General features: G+C 39.0%; 1 protein-coding gene across 4 annotated transcripts in view; it reads right to left on the minus strand.

The window, feature by feature from the left end:
• Positions 1 to 22,346, minus strand: part of LOC110046650 (uncharacterized) — a 45,677-nt gene extending 23,331 nt beyond the window's left edge. The window contains exon 1 of one of the 4 annotated variants that reach the window (XM_089273868.1): positions 22,249 to 22,346. The gene's annotated coding sequence lies outside the window, so the exon portion shown is untranslated. The other 3 variants (XM_089273867.1, XM_089273866.1, XM_020752344.2) reach the window with 3 other exon arrangements.
• Between the last annotated feature and the right edge of the window lie 1,473 nt (positions 22,347 to 23,819).

Below are 23,819 nucleotides of genomic sequence, written 5' to 3' on the forward strand. Positions count from 1 at the left end.
CGGCTCACCGCGGCTCACTCTATTTTAGATGCGCCACACATTATAAAACAGGCCGGCAAAACCACCAGCTCTTACAGGTTAGCGTGACTTGAAGTTTACAAAAACACCTGATATTCGCACATTCCCTAGTCCTTTATTTGTTTTGAATGTTTGTTTTCTCTAAACTTCCTCCCCGCGGTTTGCCATTGTTAATTTATTTTTCCCTTTGTTAATTTATTAACAAGAGCTCGCATAATTAAGCCTCAGTGTGACCTTGCGTATTTGATTGATCCGTGACTCGAGCGATGGTTTCACGTAGCCCATGCAACAGAGAGGCATTGAAAGCAGAAGCATTTGAAAAACATTGCCGGGCATAACTTGAATACTTCTCGACTCGAGTGATCGCGGGCGATATGATGCGCATCACGTCACGCGCGTCCATCGCGCGTGTCTTAATGGTATGCGGATTTAACGAGTTGCGATATGTTTTTTTGTGCGGATGGAACAACAATGGCAATAGATAGACGAATAAAATTTCAGTCATGTGTCAGGAACGAAAATATGCTCTCGATCTTGACGTGATGAGGGAAGTGAATGCAAATAATTATGTACTGTAATCAGAACGGTTTTTTTTTGACAGCCCTCAGTCGATCCAGCTTGATCTTAGAAACAGCACTTGCAAGAGAGCTGTGGAAAAGCTAGGTTTCAACAGTACAAAACATTGTCGTTTCATGTGTAGCAGCAGCCTTCACCTCCATCTCTTTATTACTTCAACAAACTTCCCGAGTTTTTTTTAGGGCACTGAAGGCCAAGTCAAACAAAACGGGATAAAAATATCGCAGTGTCATAAAGGTGATCGAGATAACGCCGAAGATAAGTATTGGACTCAAAGATAAATCTGTAAAATGAGTGCAAATAAAAGAGCGCCCCAGCGATAAATGGTTTAGCGGCCAATAAAAGAGTTCATATCGAGATTTTTGTACCGTGTCCCAAGAGCACAGAATTGGACATAACATGACCAGCAACGAGCTCTAGATAGTACAGGAATAGACTTTGCAGGTCCTGGGTTTGTATTTATATGAAGGTGTCTGTAACAATAATAGCCCCTGGGGTTTGGTATTCTAAAGGCGTCAAAAACAACGCGCGAGGTGTCTACAATAAAGATGTATCCATTAGCAGCAAGATTAAACTGTAGCAAAGTCACAATTGGTGCCTGTCAAGTACATCAACTGGGTAAATATCGGGAGACTAACTAAAGCTCACCACAACAGGCTAAATTTGATCTATTTTTGTCTAAATAAACGTCGAATAAACCATCGAGAACGAGTGAAGGGAGTGTAGAAATGTATTGTGACATTTTATAAGTATCTCCTATGCAATGGCCCCTCAAGAACGTTCCAGTTTATCTGTTCCCCAATAGCTGGCAGATTCATAGCATACCTCGGTTAAATATGGTTAAACATCACAGTTCTAGAGTTCTTTCAACCATTCTTAGGAGCTGCTGAATTACTGGCTGGGACCCAAAATAGCCCGCAGTCCCCTATGACGATCACTTCGTGATAAACAGAGCAAACTTCAAACTCACTGTTGCCTATTGTGAAGGAATTCCGCTGCCTTGAATTAAACGCTCGGAAGGCGCATCTGATGGGCAGAACGAAGACACCAAACAGCACTTAAAGGCCAGATAGAGAAGCTAAATGTTAAAGAAGCGAAGAGTCGACTAGCGACACGTTTCATTCATTCTGTGGTTAGGGCACGCGTAATCGTCCCCTCGCATACGACCATTCAAGTATCAAGTCGTTAATTGAAACAAGATCAAATGTTGATAGGCCGTAAAGTGCACTGTGACTTAAAATAGCAACGAGTAATTGCTAACTTATGTTCTGACGCGAAGAAAAGATAATGGACTAATAATAGGAAACTCGTGATGACTAACTGTAGTAGTTCCACGGTCGGAAAGCTGAAGCTCTGTTCAGCCGGAAGTAAAAAAAAAAGCTGGGCAAGTGTTTTGAAAACACAATGATTAGAGAATTGTTTGCCCTGTATACTGTTAATTGTGCTCATCTAGCTTGGCTGAAGCCTTGTAACTTGGTAACGGACCTAAACGCTTCAGCGAGCAAATTTTGACGGGTTCTCAAAACAGCCACTTGCAACAAACAAAGTGATCCATTCCGAATCGCTTTTGCTTCTGTGCGTAGGAGCGAGTGTTTCCTCAGCATTGTCGAATCTAGGTCTTGCACAATTCTTTTTATTTCTACAACAGTATGACAGTCAGCCAATCAGATAATAGCTGACAGAGGATTAACAAGTCCTGTGATGCATTTTGTGTATCTTCAGCTTGCTTGTGTTATGCGAGAGGGGTACAGGTTCTTTCACAATTTGACGACCTTATTGACGGTAATTGTTAACGTCTGCAAGTCCATAAGGAAAAGCACTCTGCCCATCGTAATGACAATAAATAGTGCTAAGGAAACTTTCTATTCGCGTTTTTTTATGTTTTACACCGAACAAAGTCATTTTGTCTATTCACATTTGGTAAAAAAATATAATCGGGTTAAGAGGGCACTGCATGCCATCATCTATTTATAGCATGGCCACCTTTAAAAAGCATGTAAGAAAACTCAGATCATAGGGAAACCTTAAATAACTGCTTTGTGCACTGTAACAGCATTGGGCCAATGACAGGAATTCACTGGCATGTGACGAACGCTAACGATATACAGCAAAGATAGCAATGGATACCATATGGAAATACCTGAAATTTGGGCCTCGCGATTTTCAGTTTGGCTTGAATTTTGTTTTTGTTTTGTTTTTCAAACTCTAAACCTGCAGAAAACTTTAAATCCCTGTTGTTTTTTTTTCTTTCTTTCTTTTCATGAAATTTAAATTGTATGTTATTAAAAATTTGTCTTTTTAATTAAGGAAAAGGAAAACTGTCACCATAGAATGGCTGTAAAAGGTTTTTTCACCATACAGAGTTCGTTTTGACTGTTGTTGTTTTTGTTAACTCCATGAATTGTGGAACGAATTTCCTGAATGCCCACGCAGGTCACTGCCTAAGCCACTGAGCTGTCTGTCACTCTGAGGTCCCCCCGAAACTGAGTTCTAGCCAAGAATGTTACGCCTAGGGTTGATTAAAAAAATGTAGACCAACACAGATGCTCTGAAAATAGGCATGCCAGACGAAGAAATCTATGGAAGGATGGTCGCCCCAAAATCTGCATTCTACAGCCCTTTCTTCTATCTCAGAGTCTTCACAATTTATGTTGAAAATCGTTGTATAATAAGACGCCTTTTTGCAACATTGACGAAAGGTCATTGAGGGTCCATCTTAGATACGGCCAAAAAAGAAATTCTTCGCGTGTCCCGACAATCATTGTCTGAAATTAAGGTCTGGTTAGCAAGACATCTTTGTTTTGCTAAACTATCGAGGTTGGCGACTCATCTTCATCTAAACAACTTCAGCTTATTGACAATCCTTTTTTTTAATAACCTCAGTGTCAGCTGAGATAATTTTCCTGTACATAAATAGTCTAGAAAATTGGGGTGATCTAACATCAACATAAAAAAAAACTCGGATTGTTTCACAAAGTTTGTTTTAGCTGCGAGCCTCTGGTATCAAGCACGCGTGCAAAATGTATCAACGTTCATGTAATACTACATACATTACAGCTGCAATTTACAAAGCAATCTATCTAGCCTAATCTATCTTGAGAATTCCATGTATACGTAATCTAACATTAACACACAAAAAAGCTCACATTGTTTCACATTGTTTTAGATGCGATTCTCTGCTAACAAGCACGCGTGTAAAATATATCCTTAACGTTCTTGTACTGAGTTAGTTCTACATCTATTATAGCTTGCAGTTTACAAAGCAATCTATCTGGACTAATCTATCTTACGACACAAGGTACAAGGTATAAAGAAGAAACAATAAAAGATCTATGACCCAGTAATATATCTCCTTAGAAAAGTTCAAGATTCTATCCTTAACGTTTTTGGCGCATTTACGGCCCTGTTCTGCGCCAAGAAAGAAATTAAGGTATTAGGGTTAGCGAGACTTTCTTCTATTAATTGAGCACGTAGGAGGAATTTCGTTTCCAACGAGTTTTACATGATGTTTTTCTATTCCAAGGGAATCACCATATTTGCAGACAACGTAATCAAAGGGGATGAAAATTCTTTTGTGTCATTCCTTGACTTATCAGACTTTCTGCATTCCATAATGATCAAATCAATAGTGTTCAATTTCATTTGCGTCGCAAAAAAGTCGAGACTATTTTATGGGCAAATATTCTGTAACTCTGAGGGATCTTGACGTTTCGTCCTGTCTCGAACGGAATTCTATTCACGCCTGGAGATGCTTATCTTTCTTACAGCTTGACGAAATTTTAAACTAAATTAGCTGAGACTCTAAGTGAATACTCCCCTAATGACAAGAGTTGACTCAAGTTTAATGAACCTTATCGTATATAATTTACCAACTACTTTAAAGTAATCATACAACTAAAATTGATTTGCCATCCTGTATCCCGGAGTCCCCCAGTAAAATTTTGTCAACTGAAAGTCTTTGACAAGATTAGCACTGAAATCGTTTGAAACTATAAATTTGAAAGATTCTCGTATTTTGTCAAAAGCTTACGAGGTTTGTGTCATACGTAATTTAGCTACTTTGCCTTGACAACTAGGACATCTAGCCATAGGATTCCAACATTAGAGCATGGAACGGATCATACCCAATAACTCCCACTTTTTGCAAAATCTGGTTTATCGGATTCAGAGATTTGATTCTCTTGCTATATTCTGGTTAATCATGAGCTGTGCAAATTCATTTACAGTTCACCGGACTTCACTGTCTCTTGGTTGCACCCAGCATGACCTTGAAATAAATGTTTACTGAAATGAAACAATTTAGTATGGGACTTTTATAGTGTTCCCTTTTGGAATATTTGCCTCCCGTATCTGAACCCGTACAAGAATATGTTAACAAATTACATACCTGTAAACTTGAAACTTGCCTTTGAACAGCACAGTTAGATTTGCTTTAAGTAAATGTAAACCCTTTTTTAAAAAAAAAAAAAAACCTCTGAGAGCAAGTTTAATTAAAAAAGATTACAGCTGGTATTTCTCCGGGTCTTGACTAATCCAGATTGGGTTATAGGTTTTTCCATAAAGGAATGCAAATCATAAATCATCGAGAACAGGATTTAATTTCCTGCCTGTCGAATTCAAAACCAGTAAAGCAATATTTGACGGAATGCGAGTAAATATATGAAAGATCATATATTTGAACTGCGGAGAAAGATATGAAGACATGATGTCTTACGAACTTACAACGTGACCAGCTCCCAAGGTTGGTTTGATAGCTCAGTTGGTAGTGATTGCACCGGTATCGCAGAGCTCGTGATTTCGTATCCCGTTCAAGCCTAATCTTTTTTTCAGGCTTTAATTTCACGACTGCTTTATAAGTTGCGTGTATAACTGCTATGATCAGCCATGTCTTCATTTGACGGAATGTTATTAACAAAGAGATCTTCAGAGGTTTAGGTCGAGCGCTTTAGTTACATAATTCACTGTAAATTCTATATGCAATGGTTTTAAACCTATAACGCACAAAAGAAACAATTGGACAAAACGGTTTAAGAACGGTCAAAACTGGATTGTACTCAGCTAAACCAGTTTTCTGTCGCGTCGACATGAATCTTGTTTTTGTTTCGTTTTAAGTTAATTTGTATGAAAATGTATTTACCGCAAAGTAATCTTTGTGGCAATTTTGTCCGTGGAGACCTTTTGAGGCCCTCGCCAACTTTGAATGCTCATAATTAGAGAACTGTATTTTTGCAGACATGTTTTTGAACTTTTCAATTTTCTGAAATTTTAACTTCCTTCCAGAATCTTTTATTTATTTAAATTTTTTAGACAACATGAGCGTTCTTTAACATTTTTAACAATTTTTTAGTCATTTTTGTTGGTTTTCTAATGTTTTGCAAAAATCATGAAAATCAAGATGGCGGTGGTTCAGAAATAATGACATCGACTTAACGTTACACGAAGTCATCGTTTTATGTTACGGGACTAAAGGAAATATTTTTAGACGTTTTCAAATCATCCATTTTCATTGTGATTGTTTGAAAACTCTTAAAGATTCAGCGCGAGGGCCTCAAAAGCTCGCCCCCTCCTGGTCCCAGAAGACCAATTCAGGTATGAATAAGGTTAAGGCCGCGTCCACACTGCAACGGAGAAATTTGAAAACGGAGATTTCACTCCGAAAACGCATCAAATGTTTTCCGTCCACGCTACGCCGGAGGAATTTGAAAACGCAACAATAACATGGAGGTCATTTTGGATTTGTGGTTGAGGAAAACGTGGCTCGGGCGGGGAAATCACACTATTATCGCAATGTTATCGTTTTCGAAAAGCTCCGTTTTCAAACTGTTTTCCGTCCACACTAAAACCACGGACTTACACGTATAGCTGACGTTTTCAAATTCCTCCGGTTTGAAGAGCGTTTCCAAAAGCTCCGTTTTCGTGACGGATTTAATAGTGTGGACGGCAGGCCTAACCGTGGAATTAAAGCCGCGTTTTTATATAGTGAAAACCTCCGTTTTCAAATTTCTTCGCCGTAGTTTGGACAGGGCCTTGGTGCCGGTACATGGATTGTTGAAGGAACGGCCCCTTCGTCAGTCTGGAACTCGTTATTGGTTTGACGATGGCTCTAAGTGCCATTTCCGCTGTCAATTCAGTAATAACCAATGAGAGAATTATCAGCAAGCTTGTTAATTTGTTTGATGATTTTAACGCCTCCGCTTCGTAGGAAAAAAGCCATTTTGTCTCTAAATATAGCTAAGCTGGAAACCATATGCTTAACTTCAAAATTTTGAAAGGTAAAGACCCCATCAATCTTTGTTGTTACAAGCCGTCTGCGAACTTATGACTTCTCCAAATCATTATGTTAATATTCAGTTAGCAAAATTCATTTCGTCTTGCTTTGATTTGCGCATTTTTTTCTTTCAAATCAAAGCGATAATTTGATTGCTGTATCATGACCTTTATATTTTTTCACGAAAATCATTCCTATTTTAGTTTTAGTTTACAAAAGCTTTTGCAACATTGTATGTATTTATGGTCATGCAAATAAAGCTAGTTGTTGTTGTTGTCGTCGTCGTCGTTATTGGTCTAGCTGTGAAAAGAAAAAGAAATGTCCAGTTGAGTTTTTGATGTATATCGTGATCCGGTGTTGCTTTATGATAGCTTTCCTAAAATCACTCTGATGTAACAGATTCACGGGATTATCCTCTTCAGAAAGGAGCCTCTAATACGATAATCGCAGACCAAATTCCCTAATATTAAAAACAGTTCAGTCACTTTCTTAGCATAGCAATCCAGTCAAGCTTTCCATTCCACAAGTACGGTTTCAACTGACCGTGAAATATTTATCGCCGCGTTACAGGAATTGTCTTCTTGTATACCATGGTTTCTCTAACCAGGACCCCTTAATCTTCATCTCCAGGGAACTTTTTCCTTTGTCTTGGGGACAAAGTTGTCTCACATCCCCCCCCCCCCCCCAACCCCCAACCCCTTTCCGCTGTTTGATTTAGCGCCCTCTTAGAAACGTGACAGGCATCTTAAGAGAAGTCAAGACAAAGAATGTAGGAGTTGCGAGGAACGTGACTTGCTACCTCAGACTTGTTGCCAAGGACAGCTGCCAGTCAAAAAGCAAAGCTGGTCAGTTGAAAAGGAACCTATCGCCTGATAATCATCTAATTACCGAGAATTATCAACAACGAATTTTTCAGTACATTATAGCGGAGAGAATACGTAGATGAATAATCAACCTATGGCTAAATGTTTTGACTTTTGTTGCTCTATCCTTTTTGTGCAATCATGCACCTTTTGGAAAATCGCAGGACACTACGACTAAGGGATATTGCCTTTGTTCCAGTTGATTCTTAGAATGGGCAATACGAAACTGTTTGTGTAAACAATCGATGCAGAGAATTAAAAGTTCAATCTTAGCTCTGGAAGGGCAGAAATGATTGTCACATTCTTCGACTTTGAATAGCTTTCCTGAAAGCCTATTTTGGCAAAGATTCCAAAAGTGATGCTGAAAAAGGAAAACAAATAAATCTGAAGAGAATTACTGCAAACAGTGTGCTAACTTTGAAGTCTTATTCATGTAAGGTGACCTGTTTCAGTTGATCGAGTTCTTTAGCTTCAACTGGTGCAACAGGCAGAGTTTCTTTGTGTTTGTTTCTAGCTTTCAACAGTAACATTTCAAAGTCATAAAGTTATTTCAGGCTAGCTTAGCAGAGCTCACGTCCGTCATAGATTAAACCACTAATCCTCTTTACAATCAAACCATTGATTTTCATCCAGGAGACAAAAGAGAGGAAACAGACGGACGTCTGAGGGCTCGGGAACAATAGTTTTAAAGCTTGAGTACTGTAAACAAACCGTGCTGCACACACGGAACATTGCGAGGCAAGGTAGTCCCCAGGCTCAAGAAAGCTAAATTGAAATGGTTTCGTTCTACGACATGTCTACAGAGGACAACAGCTCTGTGGCAACTTACCAAAAGAAGATCCTACAGTGACACTCTATTAAATTAATTACTGTTAACAGGGTCACAGTTGGTGTCAAACCGCGCTGTGCAGCCGGGGAAATCCTGCAGGGAAACCGTGGAACATTCTAGTGAAAGCTATTGTACAGTACGTGTGTTATGTTGCACAAGGTCACAGTAAAACAGCGATTGTAACTGTTACAACTATGGATGACACCCGAATGTGTGACCATTCAAATATAAGCTGTTTAATATTGAATGCACCTTCATGTGATAAATTATGCTGACTGTTTGAGGCAGTACAGGGCGGTCTTAAAGTGTCCACTCTTTTGAACGCAGAGCAACTGAATGCAATTCGCTAAGTGTCTAGATGCGTAGACCTTTTTGTCTCCCCATTCTTCACTCTCTTCCCCCCGCTATTTCGTTTGCAAATAGAGCCGGAATCATTGTAAGAGTACTTGGTACTTCACTATCTCTGATGTAACAAACCTGACTAGGATTTGAAAAGAATCGATGCTTCGACTGTTATTTGGAAACTGGTGCAATTTGTCCACGCTGGTAAAATACATGCAGCTTATATAATCAATTGACCTACGTAGGAGAAGACCCAACCCAACAAATTACTCAAATAACTCCTTATGATCTGTCTTCACAGCATCCCTGTAGCTCTCTCACTTACCAATCGTCGATTTGTCCAGTGTGGAACCAATTGTGAAGGTGTCTAAAACTTGGTTGTGTCTCTCTTCAGCTTAAGAACACAGAAACGTATGCTTCAATGACGCGGGTTGCTGTACAGGTCAAAATAACTGAACTACCGAGTAGTTCTGTTTTGATTGTGATATACCACAGGATATTAAGGAGGGAATAAAGTGGGGCGACATGACGTCAGCGTGACGAAAGTTGCAAATCCAGACGTAATACTAGCTTGGACAGGATTCTTGCCAGAACGTGTTAGATTTAGAAGCAGAAACCGGTTTCAGGACCTCAGGCTCTGAGCCGAAAACAGCATTGATGTAATCGAATTTAACTATTTGGCACTAGGTCAGCTATGACAGTCCCAAAGGGTACAAAAGCTACGGGCTAAAAACAAGGGAGGCGCCCTAAGGGCACTAAGATGTAAATATTGGGGCTCCCAGTATTAACGCAGGAGGCTCTTAATGGGTGTGCTAAATTCAGTTAGACATGAGCTATTTACCAGCTCACCAGTCAATAATCTGGCATATCTTACTGTAGGAAGTTAAAATACTGCTGGGCCGAAGCAGATTCTAAGAGAAAGAAGTTGAAGGTTCTGTCCTTGGAAGCTGTTGTTTGGACCAACGACAATTTATAGCATTTTTGTGAAAGTAGTTTTTAACTTTTTACTTTCACTAATTTTCACTGTGACATTACAAATTCAAACACTGACATGGGGCTTCAAGGATCGACCCCTCCTTATTACACAAGTTGTCATTTCATTATACTTAATATTGTTAAAACTGGAATTAAAGGAATCTCGACTGGAATCTCAACCAGGTTTTGTACCATAGACACATCATGACGGCTTTCTGTCTGGGTGAAACCCTAGTGTGAGACCACTCAAATTAAAGCTTTTGAGCAGCACTTTCATGTGGTACTGTTCATTGTGCTTTTGAAGGTGGTTCTAGCTTGTAAGTCTGGTCGAAACCCTATTGTGTGGCCATTCACATGAAAACAGTACATGTTGTTTGCAAACTACAAAATGACCAGTTCAATTCCTTTGTCAAATGAACTTGGGTCTTGGTAACGATAGAACTATGAAATACTATGAATCGTTCATTGCTCTGGTATCGATGTAAATGAACTTTTCCAAGTCCAAAGTCTATTTCTTTATTATATGCATTGCAACCTCTTTTCCATGTATGTAACTAACCACAACACCTATAAATGGTTTGTTAGAGATATTTGAATGCCGTGCTCTTGTCTAGGTATCAGAATGGGAGGTCTGAGACAGCGCCTATAAGTTGGACTAAAGAAGACTGAAACTTTAAACTCCTTGGCTCCGATCGATGTCCTCCTTAGTCGCGCTCAATATTTCCTCAATACGGACCTCGCGCTGGTTCAATAACACATATTTAAGTTCTTATTCATTGAAAAAAAAAATAATAATACGGTACATGTACGTAATAAAAATTCCACCGAGTTTGACTGCTGTGCCTCATGAAACCTACATTGACACCTTGCAAAACGTACAATATTGCCGTATGCGATTAAACAGTTGAAAAAGGTACATACCAGTGAAGGAGAGAAATACTTGCAAATTGAAGGATTCAGTAGTAATAGCTAGTCATGGTTTGTCAGTGTAAGCCGTATGAGCCGAGCAATTTTGATCGGCATCTATCTCTACAGAGACCCCTGTTCAGTTTAGTACCTGGAAGAGCCCGGTTCACGGCGAACTAAGTGGAAGCCGTGCGCGCGATATAATTTTGTAGCTTTACTAAGTCGATTATTTATATAATGACACCGTTGAATTCACAATTTGCCATATCCTGCGGAAAAACTAATCGCATCACTCGAACAGGACGGCTAACGCCAACCAGCCTATGAAATAATAATCTCGACCGCGACTGGCATTTTCTTGCAAACGGCATTTAATGCTTTGTCGCGTTGATAAGCCTTACTACTGTATCAAACCCAAATAACATGTTTTTTGCTTGTTTGCTTGTTTCCGGCTAATCGCATAAAGGCGAGGGCGGATCCTCTTTCAATTGAGTCATTCGGTGATCTGTTCAAGAAGATTCTAAACCGATTTAGCCCACTCAGGGCAACGTGTGCTTTCATTGGCGGTAGTCGGCCAAAAATGTTTAACTCTTCCTTCCAGGTGTAATCGTCATCCTACTTCTCCTTACAATGCCAATACTTGATGAAATGGAATAGTAACGAGAATGCAGTAAATAATCAATCGTATTGCCTTGATGTATCAAAAAATTATCGTAACTAACTTTAAACTTTTGAAAGCTTCCCAGAGGCCATGTGCGGTGTGCAGCTTGAATTGGCAAGAAGAAGCAAGGTGAAAATATAAGTCCAGAGGATGAACTTCACTGTTAAAATAAAGTTATACTGCTTATTGAGTATCACGAACTTACCAAATGCAAGGCCAGTTACCAGCAAGGAGCATTAATCTCTCAGTTTGAGGTAAACTCGTTTTTAGCAGTTTTCTCCGTTATCCCGGCCGTGATCTAAATGCTGACCACAGTTAGAAACCTGTCCCTAAAGGGCGGAAACCTTTGATAGCATGTTCAAAGCGATAAATCCTCTTAATTTGAAAGACCTATACTCCGGAACTGAGCACTGCAGTTATATGTAACAAAATCTTAAGTACTTTGTTGTCTATTTATGCGATATCTTTATGTTCAATATTTTTATGGGCATAAGAAGCTCATTGGCAGATGATAATCTGATCTCTATCGACGCAGCTCCAATCACGACATTAAGTGCTGCGGAACACAGGTTTGCAGTTAACAAGATCACGCTTCTCTTAATGTCCCTTGATAGGCTGAACTACCAAAATAGCCTCTTTTCCCTGAATAGAATAATATACCAAACGTGCACCGTTTGATAACTGCTCGTGTGTGCAAAGGTCACGCTAAATACAATGTTATATCGATTTATCTCAATGGTTTTCTGCCTTGGCAATACCGATAACAAGCCGGCTGGGTTTAGCGCGGGGCACAGAATCAAGGGCCTGAGAAATTACTTGAAAACAGTTAAAAATGGTTGAGAAACTATAAAGGGTGTGGCAAAAGATTTCTGAAAGTTAGCTCATTTTTTAAACAATTTTTCAAACCGCCGAATAAAGAAATGCAAAGAAATTGACACAGTGAAGAACAACATGGAGCTGTAGCTTTCACATAAAGAATCTGAAACGAATCTAATAAATGACTATTGCAAAGCAATAATAAAGTTATCATGCGACATATTAAAATAGGACATATGGAGGAAAAACAACATGAATGTAGCTATTTTCATATTCTTAGCTCTTTGTAGACAAAGTGCTCCGCTTAGCCGGCAGTACTTTCGGATATATTGGAGAAGAAAATGTACCTCTCTTTTTTACAATCTAATTTGGACCACCCAACAAAAAAACACAACTTAACATTGCGAATTGCTTTGTTTAAAACCTAAGATGAAACCACAGCCATTTCCAATAGACAACTGTCTTAAAGTGATTAAACAAAACATACTAAACCACATTACATTTGAGAAAACACGGAAGACTTCAAGAGATCCCTTATACCAGATGTAGTGCAGTCATTTTGTTGCCATCGTTGTGGATTTTGGCTAACGGCAGATGGAAGGATTCTCGATCAAAGCTTGAATATACTGCTATGGTAACGAGTAAGCGAAATGCTAGCTAAGCCACACAGAACAAACCCACACATGTCAGAAGAAAAGAAAACATAAATGATTTCACGACTTCCTTTCGAGTACATTACACGTCGGCCATTTTGTTTCCTTCGCTGTAGAAATAACTCTCCGTTTTTGAACGAAACAAATAAAATCAGTCCAGGTCAAAACGGATTCTTTTAACTGCTAAGGTCAGCAATTTTTCTTAATTACAAATCACATAACAAAGAAAATATCCCACGGCTTTTTTGTTTTGATCAACCTTATCTTGATTTGTTTCCCTCACTTTGGTTTCGTTCGTGTTGGAATGCTCTGTTTTTGTCTCGGGAGACTCTGCGAAATAGTTTATGCTTAAAGATTTGAACGTATCAACTCAAAATGAAGCTTCACGCACAGAGAACAAACTATAATATCCCTTGCAAGTAAAGGCTATTTTGGTTCCTGTCTCTACATTCGCCGTTGCAGTGTCTCACTCTCTTTTGGCTGCCGCCCAGACTATCTAATTATTGCATTTTGGCTTCATCTGATATAGATCGCTGGGTTTTCTCTTCTAGCGTTTTCGAATACTTCACTGATATTTTTGTGGACTGTATCAGACGCAGGAAGCTCGGTAATTTCGAACCATCAAGCCATGAAGATGTAATAAACCCATGATGTTTAACAAGTAAAACTAAGCACAACCGATCTATAAAATCAGTAAAAGACTGCTCGCAATGTTTTCCGGCGAGTCATTTCCTTATCCTTCTTAGCTTACTGATGGAAGTCTAAGTGGAAGTCAGCTCTGCGCTACAGTACTAAGTTTTAGCTGATTGAAAAAACTATGGCACTCAATGTTAAGTTCAGTGAACTTAACATTGTTTAGAAACATATATTGATATCAGCGAGCTCTCAATGATGATCATGATAACTGAACAGTGCTTTGAAATCAGTGTTAGGTAAAAGACGCCTAGAACTGTGTCAGACAGTCGAGTTTTTTACTCCTTCCCTGTCTTCTGACAACATACCATAAACCTGCAAAAAAATTTATAAATATAAACAGGCGCCAACGGGCAAAAAAAATAGGCTTAACAGAAAGTGTCCACCCGGTGGAGAAGACAATTTGTTCCGTCACTTGTTAAGTCTAAGAGGACAAATGCCACCCGAGATCACCAAATAGCATAAGTTTAACATTTTAGTTCTACGATTAAGTAAACTGTCTTTTCAGGTAACAACTGTAACCTGCTGTCCGCTGAATACACAGATTTCAGAGAGTCTGAACTAGCTTGTACCTTTTGACCCCATTTTGCGTGTCCGCTCACAAAAGCGGTCATGCACTTGTACGTTTGTTTTGTTCCATTCTCAATTTCGTAGTCTAACGAACAAGAGTACACTCGAATACATATCCCTCGATTACAACTCATAGCCATCAGCAGGGTGGAACGAAGCAGTATATATTCAAAGCAAATATTTGGTTTGAATTTCGTCAAATAACGATTTTTACAGCTTTGCGCATTCGATGATTCTTTTGTTCGCTGTACAGACGTTCGTGGACTCTTCATAGACTCACGAAAGAGCAATTAACGCATTTATAGATCTGGAGTAAACTGTCTAACCAGCGAGTGTCCTGTGTCGCTACTAAGTTTCGATTCGAATCAGTTGGATAGGTCAGTTTCCTCTCGGGAGGTTACGCTCGCTTAAGAAAGGCCAAGATGCACACTGAATAGTTCAAACATTGTTTACAAGTGCCTTAATTAATAAGTTAGACACCAACATTTCGGAAACAATCGAGCCTTTTAATATCAATAGGAGTCATACTGTGATAATTGACGATATCCACTGATATTACGACAAGTTTATAGCTCTACTGTAGAGAAAAGGTTCCAAGAGCCAAAAGCTGACTCGAACGTTTTTAGAAAGGTGGCAATAACTACAAGTTGGAGATACCTATATGGAAAATTCAAATATGAAGGCATATGGACAGCAGTAGTAGTGGTAAAAAGGCTGGGAGTCTCATTAGTCCTAACAAGTCCCGAAACAAATATGATTGTATTTTTATCCAAAATGAATCTTGCATGTAACTATTTCAGATCCGAATGCGAATTAGTCACAGTTGATTTACTTTGGAAACCACGAGAATCTTGAATTAAAAATGCGCTCTGCGACGGGAACGGTATGCAGCAGTGCAGTTAGCGGCACTCAAACGTTTTTTGGACTGTAAGTCAAATTAAAAAAAGGATATGCTTTTCTTGGGAATTTAGGCTATACAAATCATCTTTCAATACGTATATAACACATCGACGAGCAAAAGATATGAGTGTAAGTACTTGTTTAGATAAAAATTGAGATTGTCAGGCAGTAATTTGCGCAAGTTTCTGTTAAGAGTTTTTCACACAACATAAGCTCTAAAAATCAGAGGAACAGAACAAAGGAATGCAAGCCAAGTGATATGTAACGAGTACAGCCTCCGGAGCTTAGATGATTTTCCTTATGGCGCGAAAAATTACGTCTTAAAAAAATGTTTATCACCAAAACCCACACTGATAGTCATTCATTCACCATAAAACAGCAGCTTAAATTATTTACAGTAAGATCATTTGATGCTTGTTGTGGTTGCTGCGAGATTTAGTAATCGTGGTATGAAATTTTTTTTTGGTACATTTTCCCAGACTTGGTACTCACAAAATCGTAAGTCTAACGCCGAATCCCTGATTTGTGATTACTTTTATGCAAGCCATGGATTAAATGCTCTTACCCTTTTATAAATTCCTCCGAGCGCTTGTTGCAAATCTCTACTAGCAGCTACGAACAACCAGGCTTCAGCTGACGGAGAATTTCGAAAGAAAGAATCCAAAACTCTCCCAGGCTGGTGTGTCCCAATCCAGCCGTAACTAAATCTGCAATTTAGGAATAACTCCAGATATCCCCGAGAGCGCTTCCGCCAATTAGAAAAGAGGTATATGGCTATCACTATTTCAAACTCTCAATCGATAGCATTAGCTAAAACTGATTTGTCACTGTTGAAAGCTTGATAAAAATCTACCTCTCGCGATGATGGTCAGTTGGGCAGTTTTAGAATTTAAACGTTTTTTTCTTGCCTGTTCTATGCTCGTTCCAGTAGATCGACGTGTTTTTCAACGAACTTGATTGAAAATCAAATGACCTATTAGCATGCTTAGGGGTCAGACATACAACAATGTCCGTTCCGAAATCGGATTATCTCTTTCGAGGTATCGACTACAGTAATATTTTCTGTCCCAACAGGTACAGGGTCGTAAAACTGGTTTCGTGAAGTGTTTTCAGCGAAGCTCTTTTGGTTACAACTGGCCCGAGATTGGTTGTCGGAGTGAGATGTTTCGTCTACAGTTGCAGATCAATATTGAAAGCCTTACTGGCAAAGAAATGTAATTTCTTACATAGTATATCTCAACGACGACAGCAAAGGAAAAATGCTAAGAATTTTTTCAACAAATATTTCAGTTTTTATTCAGTGTGAAAATGAACAAAATATTTTCCACCCAGCCCTCCCTCATTACCTGCTGGGTCGGTCCAACTTGCGAGCCTTGAATACAATGTACTGCATTCAACGAAAGGTGAATGCTAATATGACTATCTGTTTAATTAATCCCAAAATCAAAATCTTAGTTACTATTTTCTGTTGCCTATACTGAATGCTCTACAATTCTTTTATCGATACTACTGAGAATTTGGCGGAAATCAAGACATTGTTTCTTTTGCCAATGATTCTCTTAATTCTCACCACCTATCCGCTTAAAAATAGCTTGATTTGTCAGGAGAAAGCCGATGTTAATCATAGCCGTGACCTCGTCTATTCGATCACTGTGATGTCAGCCGTTTGAAACTTACCATAGTTTGTTTTTCTTCTGTAATCAGCGCTGTATTTCTCAACACTAAGCAAGCTATGAACTTCCTTAACGATATTCAAAAGTTGCTGACTCAGTTGAATATATATGCGAAAGTGTTTATAGATGCCAAACTGTGAGGACTATTTCTATCGTGGCTTAGTGCACAACAAAGATGATGTAATTCGCGGTTTAAGCAAGATGTAATCCGTCAATTCGTTCAAAAGTTGCTGACTTAGTCGGAATATGCGAAAGTTTTGGATGCCAAACTGTGAGGACTATTTCTATTGTTGTGGTTTAGTGTACGACAAACATGATGTAATTCGCAGTTTAAGCTAGTTGTAATACGTCGATTTATTGACCGCACTAATGTTGTTTTTCCGTTTTTCCGTCTCGAAATTCTCAAGTCTGTTAACACATGTGACAGCGAGTCAGGCCGTGGAACACCAAATTTAAGGCAAAAACGAGTTCAAGACGAAATAAGTCTATACTCACTAAACACCGAGACAAAAAAATGCCGACATTTACATAAAAACTTCACACAGTCAGTGATGAACAAGTCTTAAAAGAACCATTTGTTAGCACAATATGCGGAATTATACACGATCGTTGCCAAGTAATTACGATCATCAGAGTTTTTTTTGGCAGGGTAAACAATGGAATGGTGCAATCTCCGTTCTGTAAATGCGTTATCTGATAATGTTAAATTTCCGTATCTCTGCCCGTAAGGTCGTAATTTCGGTGCTAAAAATAAAATACCTAAACAGAACTCGGTTAGTTCATGATCCAATTGTTAAAGAATTTTACAATTTTCCGTGGCATACGGTAGCTTTGCGATTTGTACTAAGTAGAGGTTTTTCTAGATATTTAATTAAATTTAAAACAAGGCATTATAATTCTTTATGTTTTTTTTCCCATGAGTAGACAATGTCCTCAAAGAGCAGTCTTTTTTCTCAGCTAGTCGTGTTACCAACAATGACCCCAGACAAATTAAAGATCAAGAAACAGCGGTTCAAGAATTGAAGTTAAGATCGGCTGGGAAGTATCGTTTACCAAAACAAAAGTGTAATAAATGAATAAATGAAAATTCTCAAAATTCTCCGCTTCGGAGATTTTTGCTTTCACCATTTCATTTGAACTGTGTTTGAATACAATTACAATACTGTAAAGAGGAAGCCACATCGGTTTTAGCTGGTTTTCATGTGCGTCCTCTCAGTCCTGGTCGAATTTGTATTTGGAGAACTTGTTAACATCAATAACACTGATAGTTACATCCAGTCGATTATTCTCGTAAACCTGAACAATTCACGAAGTTTTCGGCCTTTCCGAGTTTTAGCAGAACGAATTGCATGTTCCACACACGAGCACGACAGGGCGTGAGTGGAACGCGCTTGTCAGCCTCTTTTTCTCACGCTTCTCCCATGTTAGGTAACGGTTGCAGTCGGTCAGAGAATCAAAATAGGTTAAGAGAAGGTTTTAATGAGTAATTTCTATGTTACAAGATCATCAAAAGAGAAAAACAAAGAACTGTTGTACCCAGGGTCCCTTGCTCCTTTAGAAGAGAGGCTCTTGGTGAGAGATTGAAAAGACTAAGGTACTTGTCGTGTCTGTATATTGGTTTATCCCTTAAACTTAATCTGTCTAACTTTTGCAATGACCTGTTGTGGATCGAACGATTTCATCTGATTGGCCTTCCGTTTCTCTTTACCCAAATGAAAAAAGCGAGATGCTTCGCAAATGTAATGGTTAGCTGAGAGCGTGGTAAGTTTTAAAAAAAGTCATCGAACTGAACTAAATTTATTTTTCACATACATATATCACAGAGTCATCACAAAATGAAGAACAGAAGAAAGGCCTCTTAATTTATGACTGCAACCTTGGAAGGCATCGAAGCTGAAATGTTGCTAGCAACTTTTGTTATACTCTCTGGTACAAAGGATAAAACAATTCTAGTCGCATTCTCGTCTGGGTGTTTAGACTAACTATATAACAGGCGCAATCAAAATTTAATGAAACCTAACATGATTAGTGATACCACTTTTAAGGGTGTATCTAGCCTGTAGGTCCATAGGAGCGGGTTTGCAAATTTTATTTTCCCACTAGTGTTTTGTAGAATTTTCAAAGCGGCTGAAGCAGCCTTAAGGTCTGTTTAGAAATAGAGGCAAGTGTCTTTCAGCTTTGCAAATCTCTTAATTATCGTTCCATATCTCGATAGCATCAACGCTCATCTGACGAAAGTGAAAACTCTAGAGTCTTGTAAGCTGGCCAGATCACAGGGAACCCATGCATGGGTCGGTCAATGTACCGTCAAGGACAAGTGCATTTATTTAGCAATGAGAAAATTGGTCTATTCTGTGTTGGTTACTGAATTTACGTGTTTTCGAAATACACATAAAAGTGAGAAAGAGAAACCATTTGCGAAGTTGCCTGTCTGTAAAATGTCTCGGGGAGCATAGCCCCAAACTCCGCCTTGAATGCGGGTCAGCTAGCCAGGCCTACAACATTTCAAAAACCTGGCCACGCCCCTAACACCCACCCATATGCAGTCGAGACGCTGTCAGTTCTGCGCTTTCCACCACCACTTTGCACTGATAAGGAGACAATCTCTCGCATCCAGCCATGAAGTGACTTTCTTTGGCACAAAAGATTTGCACTTTAAGAACAGACTACACTGTTTGGTTTCTCTGTGAGCTGTGTCGAGTTTTTTTTAGCTCGTCAGACTTTAAAAGCGGCAGACAGTATTCAAATGTTTTCAAGTAATTACGAAAGGTTCTGTTTGCTGGATCGATTGCATTTGGGATATTTTTATACTTTTGATGCTGATAAATCTCCAATATGCCACCAGTTATAAATATCCGTTCTTCCTTTGTCTTGAAACCATCATCTTCGTTCGTTCTTTTAAAACGTTCATAATTTTTAGTTCGTTTGCAAGTTAAACCCAAACAAAAGTTGAACTGCGTTCTTAAATTTCTTAATCTATAATAAGCTCTTCTTCTATAACTACGTCTTTCATTTCCATCACAACTAAGCGAAATCACTTACCTTGGTTTTATCTTGGTTTTCCGAGGAGAAGAATGCAGACCGTTGCAGACAATAATAGATGTTTTCCAGCTGGATCAACGTGAAGAAACGTGCCACGGTGAATTTCCACTGTTACGCTTTACCTGTAACCCTGACCTAGCCTTTACCTTACAATCTAATCAGCTCGGTGGAGTGTTAATGGAGTGTAAATAACGGAGATAAACTTGAAACAAAAGAGTTCACACTTCACAGCCAATAATAACAAAACAAATTGCTCAAGATCACAGCGCAGTTCAGAATATCATTTGCGTAGTTGTGATAAACTAGTTCTAAGTTACTGACAAAAGTATTCAGTTTCCAGTGTTGATAAATCCCCTGTTTTTTTGGTAATATAATCCAAATTGAAAAACACTAAAAGCTATTGTCTGCTGCAGTGACAATCCAAAACAAATTGCCATCATCAATAACACAAAATTTCGTTTAATCATCGCTTGGAACTGCGCCGAAGGAACCTTTAGTGCACCACACTACTGAGAGGTGCCCCGGTTGATGGTCCAATGAAACATTGCGTTTTAATAACTATATATGGCTCCCAGCTTGCTATAAAACTTACAATAGAAAGAAAACAATAAAGCCAAAAGAGGTGATAGCAAAGAAACTTTAAATAAAGTGAAAAAACAACGAGTGGTAGATACAAAATTTCACCAGAATGTCAATTTGGATTTCTTTACATCCTGTCACAAATTGACATCTATGAACTGTAAGCCCACTTCTATCATCATATATTCCTGTACCTTCATATCAAAATACATATTCTTTTCTGCTCGGTAAATTCTTTTCAGGTTATATCTGATTTACTTGAATACTTGGTGGCATTTCGCAATATAACATCGGAATTAGGAAAGACAACTTTCGATTCAGCCGAGACAATTAGCTTTTTAGTCAAACCCCAACTCGATTAACATCCAACAGGAATATTTGTTATCTGGAGTTTCGTCTGCTTTCATAAGCGAATATTTTTGACTAACGATGTCTTTCCTTGATCCGACTGTTCGCCTAAGTCGTAACAGTGTGGTACAGTCCTGAACATATATGAAGATAGTTGAATTTTAACCCTGATATAACGAAGAGTGTCAATTACAAGAGATTGGGACTGAATGTGATCGCTGTAACGGGGGCCCTTAATGGCGGAGTTCTGTTCCGATCATTGCACTGTTAGAGAGCAGAGAAACTGTGCAAGGGCTGAAGAATACGCTTTGATAGACCATGTTATAGAGGGTTTCATTTTCACTGTAACTGGTTGGGCTTGGTAGAGGGGTTGTTCAGTTATTCTTCAGTATTAATTTTTAAGGAGTTTTTCTATGCCAGTTTACAGTTTAAGAGGAGCTATAAGGTGGAGAAGGCTGACAGGATTTTTTCTTTTTGGCAAATAACATCTTTATATAATTACACAGTATGTCAAGACCAGCGTGGCTAAATAGCCCTCCCACAAGGGTCGAAACAAATACATGTCTGAGAGCGAGTTTGAAGCCAACGTTAATTAAGACCGATATTTTGAATTCTGTAATTGTCAGTCTCTAGATTGCATTCTACGACTTTGCGTGGTGTATTTAGTGTACAAACTGTCCGTGCTTTGCACGAACAGTATCCAGCGACAAAATAACTTCACGTAATCAGTTAATCGGATCATTTTATAGTGAGAAGTGTTTTCGCTGTAAATAAGTCGAGAATGTTATGAGCTGATACGATATAAAAAGAATACTAATGATATTAACCACAACCCTTATATTATGGTTTTGTCTTTGGCAAACGAAAAACAAAATTTAATTAGTTGCCTTAAATTAAGGTGTATCTTATCCACAGACGGATTTTCTGTTGTGAAAAAAATTATCATTGGAAACTTGGCGATTTGTGGCTTGTTTATCGGCTTGCCAGAACTGACATGAGTCGAGCATTTATCAAAGAAGTTTCCACTCTAGTATTTGAAGCCACAAAGATCGATCACTCGTTTAATTAAATTTAATTGTAGGTATGGTACCTAGTCTCTTATCGTTTGCATCACATCGGTTCTATCATGGCTAAAATGCTGTTACAGTTAAGGCAGAGATAATGTGTTCCTATTAGCAGCTATTACTGAGCAGTCAGTGTTTCTTCTCCAGAATTGCCGTCGGATAAAGTGCAAACGTGAACCGCACGCTCCCAATTTTTCAGTACACTCATTCAGTTGTTTCTAGATGAGGGAAAGCAAATTGGTTGTTTTTCATTGTTCCTAGTTTCTGTTCTCGCTATATTGCTTGGTAATCGTGAGGGAAAGGAACCTTGTGATCAGTTATTCATCCAGCGGGCTATAATCCCGTGGGATAACCGACCACACAGCAAAATTACTTGTAGAAACTGTCAGCGGGTCCACGGGAGTTGAGTCTGACCTTGGTATAGCAGAATAAAAGGCCAATGACTTACTTGTTTACTTGTTTTATGACTAACCTTCAATGATGAAACTGCAGACAACAGCAACGGACTTGATAGCGGTTCTTCGATAGGCCTATTGGTCCGAAACAGAGGTGCAAATCTACTGAAAGCAAACAAGCCACATGACTTACGTCAGGGACACTTTAACACTAACCGGAAACCACTCTTAGGTTTCAAACACTTCTTCAACGCTTAACGGACTTCTAAATAAGCATTTCCTGTTTTTGAAAAGGCTAGACCTTTGTTTATCCATTAGGAAAACGAATGAAAAAAAAAAAAAACGTAAAATATCACTAAGTCTAGGTGCCGACAATTAAAGGTCATCGCAGACACGAAACCTTTCTAGAACTACCTCCAACACACCCCCATATCCTAGCGCAGGGTTATTCGAAAAGCGATCATGGACTTACTGCAATGGGTTTATCCGTAAGATCGCAGCAGCTTTTCTCTCCGAGGCTCGAGGCAATATCGTTTCGTTACTCACGAAACGACAAACGGACGTTTTTAACACGGTCAGAAAATCGCGAGGCGACAATGAACTCGGCGTTGAGGGATATTTTCTGTAAGCTGTCCCGCGTTTTGATTAAAATCAGAGTGAAATCTGCGCAAATGATGACAGTTTATCCAGCATTCCACAGAGGTAAAAAATAAAGCGTGATAATTATCACGCGGCGATAAGGAAAGCAAACATGGACAAGCCAACGGCAAGTTCAAAAAGGGTATTGTTTTATTCATAAAATCAAGTGAAGAGGAATAACACATCGGCCGGCGAGAAGTGACCGAATCGTAACAGACCGATTGAGGCTACAGACCCGAGTGACCTTTACTGAACGCTTCCAAGGGGCAGGAACTGGATACGTTGAAATGATTATATTCTTTCCTCTTTTCCTCTCATTGTAATTTTTATTTTGCTCCTCTTTGAATCTATAAACCTGCCCGTTGCTGGCACTTGAGTTATGAGATTTTATCTGATACCGTGACTCCAAAAACTTGCTGTAGTCCCCTATTAGGGGCCGGTGTTCTTGTCTTTGCCCGCAAATTCTAGGAGTGTATCATATCGGTCTTAGATAAGAGAGAAACATTCTTTCTCTACTAGATTATATTGACTCTCTCAGTTTCCTGTACCTTATTATACATCGATGTAATTATTTCCCAGAATAAAGCGCGGGGGTGGGGGGGGGGGGGGGGGAGGGCAGAGCCTCCGGAATAGTGCTCCACCCAACCCCAGGAATGTACCCCCAAAGATAACCTAAACTGAGACAGAAAGCGCACTCGTTTCAAGATATTAGGCCCTAAATTTCATCCCTTCCAATGTCAATAGTTCAGCGAAATTGGCTTTTACGTCTAGCATATGCGTACTGATAGTTCATTATTATTCTTGGCGTCGTAACAGCTACTGAGTTTGAACAAGGTACGAGGAACAAGATCATTTTTTCTGTCACTCCCAGACCTGGCAGTCTCATAAGACACTTAGTGGCTTATAAGAGTTTTATAAAAATGTTAATACAAGTTTATTCCTCTTAAACTCTGCTTTCAAGTGCCCCTCAACCTTGAAATGATCGCTTGACTGATTTTGTTCACTGTTC

The sequence above is a fragment of the Orbicella faveolata genome, unplaced genomic scaffold (genome assembly GCF_042242905.1).
Source record: "Orbicella faveolata isolate gen_17 unplaced genomic scaffold, um_ofav_v1 contig_35, whole genome shotgun sequence".
NCBI lineage: Eukaryota > Metazoa > Cnidaria > Anthozoa > Scleractinia > Merulinidae > Orbicella > Orbicella faveolata.